An 8,186-nucleotide genomic window follows, 5' to 3' on the forward strand; every position below is an offset into this window, starting at 1 on the left:
CCCATTGTGTAGCTTTGTGCTTAACTTCAAACAAACAAACAAAACATAAATGTTTATCTTTGCGTCAGTTTTGTATCATTATTAAATAATCTTTGCCTCTAATTTTGTCCCTCAGTGGCTCAGCGGTAAGTCTGCAGGCTTACGACACTAAAAATCGAGTTTCGATACCCATATTGGGTAGAGCACATATAACCCATTGTGTAGTTTGGCGATCAACATAAAATAAACCAAACCTTTAAATTAAACATACTGTGGCCATATTCTAGGACAATTAATTTTAACTCGGCCTCTAACTATATTTTATAGAATGTTGAGTTTCATTCAATGTACATGAATTTTTGTACTTACCCAAGCACACATGTAACTATAACTGTCTTCATCAATATATAGCTTTAAGGTGGACTTTTAATTATGTTTCTTTTTTTAGCTTTACTTAAGACCGACTGTATCAGTATTCGATAATGTATAGTTTTAAAGAACTGTGACTATATTCTAGAATATTTAATTTTAACTAAGACAGACTGAATTTATTTTCAAAAATGGTAAGCCTAAATCAGGCGGAATGCAATTAGATTCCTAATTTTAGTTCTTAGTTAGGTGAAATAAATTAGTACTGAATACGTCAGCTTTAATGTGAAAATTATTTAACTTCGCAATAGGCATATTAGCACGCAGTTAAAAAACTCATACAAGTTCAACATGCACTCCATGGGTCAGTAAAGATGAAAAAAAGATTAAATAACAGTTTCAAAGACAAGTATATATTAAAAAACAATTCTCATGGTAAGAACGACTTTTTCAAGCTGACGAAGCATGATTATAATGAATTTACTTGTCATTAGACATTAGTATTTGGTCTATTATATTATTTAACACTGCATTCTATATCTAAACATTTAAGGATTTTCAAGAATTAGAAAAGTGTATATTTATAGTATTCCAACCACGTGGTTCGCCGTAGCCATTGACAACGACGTTTAATCCAGAGCTGATCAGGCCGGCTGGTACACAACAAACACAGTAGAGATTGGAACACTATTTATATAAGCTATTTCCTACAACAAAAATTATTATACTGTAGACGCCATTTTCAAGCTGGCGAAGGGACTAAATACAGAACCCAGTGTCAAATAATATAATAGGCCTGGTACTAATATCTAATGACAAGTAAATTAAGGATATATTAAATCTACAAGCCATTCATAGGACGGATTGTTCCGAAAGTTATCATGAGATCCTAATCCAAAATATTTTGAAGCAAAGTTAGTAAAATATATTATGTCCTTCTTATTCTAAAACACGCGGTGATAAGATAAAATTAGAGTAAATATTTATCTCAGGGAAATGTTTCACCATAACTTACCATAATAAATTCGACAAGTAAACTGTGTTTTAATTCAATGTACCAATATTTCGCACAAGCTTTCATTCTCCCAGTACTTGTACTACAAACCAAAATCTCTTTGGATCATGAAATAACGAAAAAATATTAAAATTATTAAGTTCTAAAGTCAAATTACAAACTATCCATGATTTAAGCTCGTTGCGTTAAAGATTAATCCCCATAGCTATATCTATTCACAACAGATTTAACACACTTACTGGATCACGTCATATTTAAGCAAGATTTTAAACATGGAAGTTTTAAGAGATTCAGTTCAAGACACGTAAACGACATCTCATAGTTTACGCTTATATAGAAATATCATAAAAAAAACTCAGCATTTCAAATGATTATATAAACCTTTCATCGGAAAACTAAATTTCACCCAAACACATTAAGAACCACAATTTTTATTCAAGAAAGTTTGGACACGGTGCAAGAAATTTTAAAACTGTCAGCATATTATGCTTATCCCTAAATGAAGCTACTACAAGTATCATCTGTTCTGGATAGTTTTAACTGATCCCTGCAATCATATTTATAATGGCCGTTTTCAGATCCTCTACTTTTCGTAAGTTATCCAGAAACACATTTCCTTTAACAGTGAGTTGGTGAAATGTTCGAGGATTGAGCAGTGAGCGTCCATTTGTCTTTGGAAGTGTGTTTTGAACGTACATCTGCATGCCAGAGTTTGATAGCACAGTCGAACAACAGTAGCAAGAATCTGCACACTGACATGCATGCAAATCACCAATCTCGTATGTTGAAAGGTAGAGAAAAGAAATATAAACCCAACGCTAGTTTGAGAGAAAAGCACTAGGTATGCACTAGAGTATGGCTTTGAAACACTGTATACACGTCTAAACTTTCCTGAATATAACTTACGATCTTTAATGTGTGTGTGTGATGAAATTTTATTTCCCATATACGACAAGGTAGTTAAAGATACACACACTGAAGTCATCTGAAACACAAAGTTCCATTTATAAGCACTTTGCCTTCCAAAAAAACATTTCACCTGTTGAAACCTAAGTTGTTAAACAGATTTTTGTGATGACTACGCAATCTCTAAAAAAAGATATAAATATACATGTACACATGTGTGTGTGTGTGTATGTGTATTTTTTAATTGCGGTGACTTGTTACATATTTGAAATCAATTATTGAGTCATTTATATTAACACTTGTCATGGCAGGGATCCAGAAGAAGAAAAGCATAAAATAATATTATATTTAGAAAAAAAAATATTCAAATGTCGTAAAGAGGTATAATACATTTTAAGCTGTGTAAGTGAAAACACGATGAGTATCTGACGTCATAACGGTAATTTTTGGCACTGATAACCACATAAACACGATCTCCAAATACGCCATAACCATATAATGCATTAGTCATTCAACTTTGATTAAAAGTAAAAATTTGTCCTTATACTGAGCAGTGTTAATTAATTTTATAATATATCGCATCTTTTACACCAGAAATAAAGATAAGAGGATTCTGTTCATTTTTAAACTGTCAAATAATATACATGTTTTTAATCAATATAATTCAGATCTGGTGAGATTGTGTGACTCAGCGAGAACAGTTTGTCACTGTCACATCATATAGACTGGCGTCACCAATGCTGTAACTGCATAAAGAACCCCAAAGAAAACAAATGAAAATATTACTAGACTGATATAAGCAGTTACTTTTAGGTTATGTACTGTTCCAGTTAAAACGTCCTAGATATTTTAGCAAAATACCTATGACTTAAACGAGACGAACACATTTAATCAAAAGATAAAAGCTATTGGCAGCTCAGAGTTTACATTGTACAAAACGAGCTAGTAAATCTTAAATCAAAAGTTCCCTGTCTCGTTCTTAATAGATTCTGAATCTCAAGAGACTTCACAATGTTTAAATAAACATGAGATGATACACAAAACATTGACTTAATAATTAAACATACTGCTTCAGTACATGTAGCTCAGCTCAGTAAAACTACCTTACATGCTGGAAACGATGACATGAACTGCGAGAAATCTGTTACATCTACTGTATAATATAACTCAGTGGCACTTATGAAAAAATAAATAGAAACATCGTATGTTTATCAAAATTACACATAAAAGACAGTTATTTGCAAACTATTGCTTTAAGTTAGAAATTTTTAATCGACTTCATTAAACATACATTTATCTTATACTATCATATGAAGTTGCATTCAAAGCTACGCCTAACTTCTTTAGGCCGTGTTCTTCTTACGAACATCATGCTGAGATGACTTAATTCACACTGAGAACTTCAATAGTTTAAAGCTATAAACACCAACCTCTGTTTCTATTGGCCCTCAAATATTGCTTAAATTAACACACCAAAATACTTCGTAAGTCCTTGTGTACTACTGCATGACTGGATTAACGATAGTTCTGTCTGTACATTTGTTGTCTAACAACTTACAGCCTATATTCTCGGTTTGTCCCCAAATCAATAAGGTCTACATTTCGAAAGCTCTTGGGGTATAGGGTTTCTTATTTTTATCTTCTAGCCTATATACAATATGATTTTTATTCACATTTTGTTTATTTGTAGGTACGTACAAATAGAACTATATTTTATTTCTGACTTCTCATATATTCTAAATCAACATATACATCAGATTTCTCCATATGTTAACTGTTTGTATATATGATCAAAGTGAAAATTCAAAAATATATAATCATAAAATCCTGTATTACATTGACAAGCTGTACACTTTGCTTTATCAACTGTACTTTCTTTTTCTCACTTTACTTCCTGTAATCTTGAGTAAGTTTTTTAGAACAAACTATTTGTGCCACGTTGCATGGAAATGAAGCCTAACTGTTAAACATTGAGACATGTGAGTTACCCATATGCATGAACAAAAAAAAAGCGTTCACTAATCTCAACTTTTTACTTCACTGAAAATTAGTAAAGTGATTCTTAATGTCAAATGTCGACTCACTAAACAACCCAAAAGCCTCCATTCACATCAGTGTTCCCTTCACCGAACACCTGCATAGTGCTCAGTAATCTCAGTCGTTCGCTTGGAAAGACATCAGAAAAGTGTCCGTCAACTTCAGTTGGTTCCTTACTAGACATTAATAAAGTGCTAATTAACCTCAGTTAATCGTTTAAGTGGCAATCAGAAAAAAATCATTAATCTCAGTTGTTCGCCTTACTGGACTATGGGAGTGTTCAACAACTCCTAAAGCTGCATAAAATAATTTTTCATTTTAGTTGGAACGAATGAAAACGTCATATGATACATGAGTCTGTTTGTAATCCTTTTGGATAATGTCATCTTTATTTCCTTCTATGGTTTTTATTAGTTAATAAATAAATGCGTGGGCGATTTACAGTATGTTTGTATGAAAGAATTGTAGGAGAGGTTTTATGACGTGTCTCGCATCATGAATAATAATATTATACATCACATAAATCGTGTAATAGTTAAGTTCATGTTCAACGAGTCACTGTACAGCGTACCGTTGTCAATACCCTGGCCCCCCAGTGGCACAGCGGTATGTCTGCGGACTTACAACGCTAAAAACCGGGTTTCGATACCCGTGGTGGGCAGAGCACAGATAGCCCATTGTGTAACTACAAAACAAACAATCAATACCCTAACTTCTTTGATCGGAAGTTGGCATTAATTCGTTTCTTGCTTTTAATGTACTTATAATAAAACTAAACAATTATACTTGTAATAAACGTATTTTTCTCAGATAGTATAGATGTTTCAGGAACATCCATAAAGCAGCCTTAAAAAAGAAATTCAACTTTTCAAACAGACAACATCACTGGTTATGAAATTTCAACAAGACCAAAAGAGGGTACGGAATCATAATCGTTGTTTGTATATGGACATATGAAAATAATGAATACATATACTCACATTTATTTATAACAAGAAAACTACAGGCGGCCCAGCATTTCACTGATTGTTTCAAATTGTAGGTATTTATATATGAATCTCAAATTAAAATGAGGCGTTTCTGATTCAGTGCTTTGCAAAAGTATGTTTAAGAATATGTCTTCGTAATCGTTTCAGAGTATTGTAAACTGTTTTAAAGCTATTGCTCTAAAGTTTAAGCTAATTACCTTAAGCTTCTTTTTCTGTAAAAGTCAGGAATGTTCTTGTCCTTTTTATTTCTTTTGGCTTGAACCAAAAAAAGTAATCGTTTGTTTAATTAAGCAAAATTTCGTTCATCGTCGTTTCTGAACGATCTTAGATAGACAAGTAACAAATACAATTATTTAGTTTGAAGAAAATGAAAACAATAGTGAAATATTTTTTTGAATTTCAACATTGCCATTTATGCATAAAAATTCTCGAAGATTTTGATGGAAAACGAATCTAAGTTCTGTTTACAGTGTAGATATAATAAAAACGTCCACTACATTTCCAAAGCTTAAAATGGTATAGACAGACTACATACTTTGATTAAGATCAACTATATTAAATTATGACGTCATTACTAAATATTTTATATTTTCATTACGAATTTTGAAGACTTGGTGCTGGTTACGAAAATTCACATTCAAATACGTCAACAATTTAAATGCATTTACTGAAATGAAGATAGATTTATTTAACGTTCAGATCGCACTTTAGCAGCAGTAATCGTTTAATTAATAACTAGAACTGTTTCTGTACCTGAGTGAATGATGTTTTGTCGTATGTTGAAAGATTAAGGAGGTTAAACAGCTACGATTAAAGCATTAGCTTTTAACCATAGAACTAAAAGGTTTACAGTTTAAGAGTTTTAAAAAATATTTAAACTGATGTCTCTACCTTTCCAAGGCCTTCATTCTTAAAAGGGTTATTGAGAGTTGGCACGTTCGTCAAAGTTAACGGTAACTGCAGAAAACAGCTATTCTAATAAGGCCAGAAGAATATTTGGTGTGCCCAACTTGATATTTACCCAAGAAGAACACCCTTCTTTTTATACAAGCATAAGTATGTATTGGAATATAACACCTTTCCACAGTCGTAGAAGAGATAAAGTTCGAGCGTCGAAAGACGAGATGCGCACATCATTTGATCTGAGATTGAGAAACCGTCACCACGCGGCAAATGGTGAACGCTCAAACGGCCACGCTACGCGCGCAAGCTGCAGCAGTCTGCTCAACCTGGTCCATTGCGATTAGCTTCAGTTTGAGCAAGAACACAGCTGTTAGCTACGGGAACATGACATATCATAGAATCAGTGCTGGTTAAGCTCTATAAATTACTCGTAATATGCAAGCTAGTTAATAGTCACCTACTTTGGTTAGAGAAGCGGTATCCTGGAGAGTTCAGTTGGTAGGGTCAATACGAGCACTAAGCGAAAATTCCGCCATTTCTCGCTGAGGATCACAGCTGACATAACCCACGTTCACTTGGTAACAACTTTAGGTAATCAGGCTAAAAGCAATTGCGCATGTACGTAAGACGACACACAAGGGGCCCTAGAAGTTGTGATCACAACTGAATATATTAAAGGTTTCCCAGTGCATTGGACTTATAATTCGTGAAATGTGTTTGTTTTTTGAAAGTCCAAGAACTTTAATAATGTTCCTTAGAGAAATTTTAAATACTTCCGTAGAGAAAAAGCTGTCTTGAATGTTATCCTTTGATGATATCAAGTTGAAGTAAAACAGTTTCTTTGTATATAGTTTTCATTTGTGTAGGCCTAAATTATGAACCTGGTGTTATTGACATATTTAAACAAAAAAGAATAACAGAATATTTTTGTATTTATTCACAAAATGACTCCTACAAAAAGTACGTTAAACCTTATAATAATTATTTAAATGATTTTAATCAATGGAATAATCTTTATCTCGCTTATAAAAAAGAACCAGATCAAGGGATTATTAAAGATTCATTAGAATTGGAATTTGGAACATACTATCAGTTTCCGAAATAAATGCAATTTACGAGAAACTGGTTTTCATATGAATAAGTTGTGAAATACAGAAGTATATTTTTACAAAGCAACTAAACATGAAAGTTGGACAGCAATAGGACACTGAATTACGTTTGCTTTACATATGACCCATTACGCCTTGCCATGGGACATCAAGAGTTTTTCGTTCATTTTATTAATTAGTTTATTTGTAAGTTATATTTCTGATTACCAAGGATTTTTGTCAGGAGCATCCAGGATTTGGCGATTATTCTTACCCGAATACCTCGGAAAATCTACTGCACGCCCCCTTGGCGTACTGTATATGAATTTACGTCATTCCAGGCGTATAACTATGCCCCGGAGCATGACGTAATAGATTATTTGTGGGAAGGTGGAATCACCCTTTCTTGAGGGCAGCCACAATTATTAGATGCAGCGAAGGTTCTATAGTGAGTTTCAAACCTAAGTATATCATTGTAGAAAATTAAAGTGTATGCTACTTACTTAGTTGTGATATTTTATTAACATATAAATTAGGAGGACAGTGAAAAAAATATCAGTATTAAAATTATAGTATCATGATCGGTGAGCTACACTTAATAGGCTTTCGTTACCGAAACGTCTTCTTGTTAAAACTGCATAGCTTCCTTATTAAAGAGCTTTCGTTAGTGCATGTTTTAAACATTTTAATATTAAAAATTGAGGATTTTTCCAGAAATTCATTCAAAAAAAAATCCAAGCTGTCAATGAGAACATGATCTATAATAACTTTCTTAATTTCATGACTTTTATCCCATTCGAATAAAGATTATAAAGAATAATATTTTACAAATCAAATATGATTTGTATAAAAAATAAATAGGAAAACTAAATAAATCCGAAAATGGATACTTAGAGATTG

The 8,186-nt window shown here is 32.6% G+C and overlaps 1 long non-coding RNA gene across 1 annotated transcript in view; it reads right to left on the reverse strand.

The window, feature by feature from the left end:
- LOC111087822 overlaps positions 1-6,790 on the reverse strand; it is a 48,547-nt gene extending 41,757 nt beyond the window's left edge. The window contains exon 1 of the long non-coding RNA XR_002612456.1: positions 6,660-6,790. This is a non-coding gene — a long non-coding RNA (uncharacterized LOC111087822). The remainder of the gene's footprint in view (positions 1-6,659) is intronic.
- Between the last annotated feature and the right edge of the window lie 1,396 nt (positions 6,791-8,186).

This window comes from Limulus polyphemus, unplaced genomic scaffold (assembly GCF_000517525.1).
Source record: "Limulus polyphemus unplaced genomic scaffold, Limulus_polyphemus-2.1.2 Scaffold2697, whole genome shotgun sequence".
NCBI lineage: Eukaryota > Metazoa > Arthropoda > Merostomata > Xiphosura > Limulidae > Limulus > Limulus polyphemus.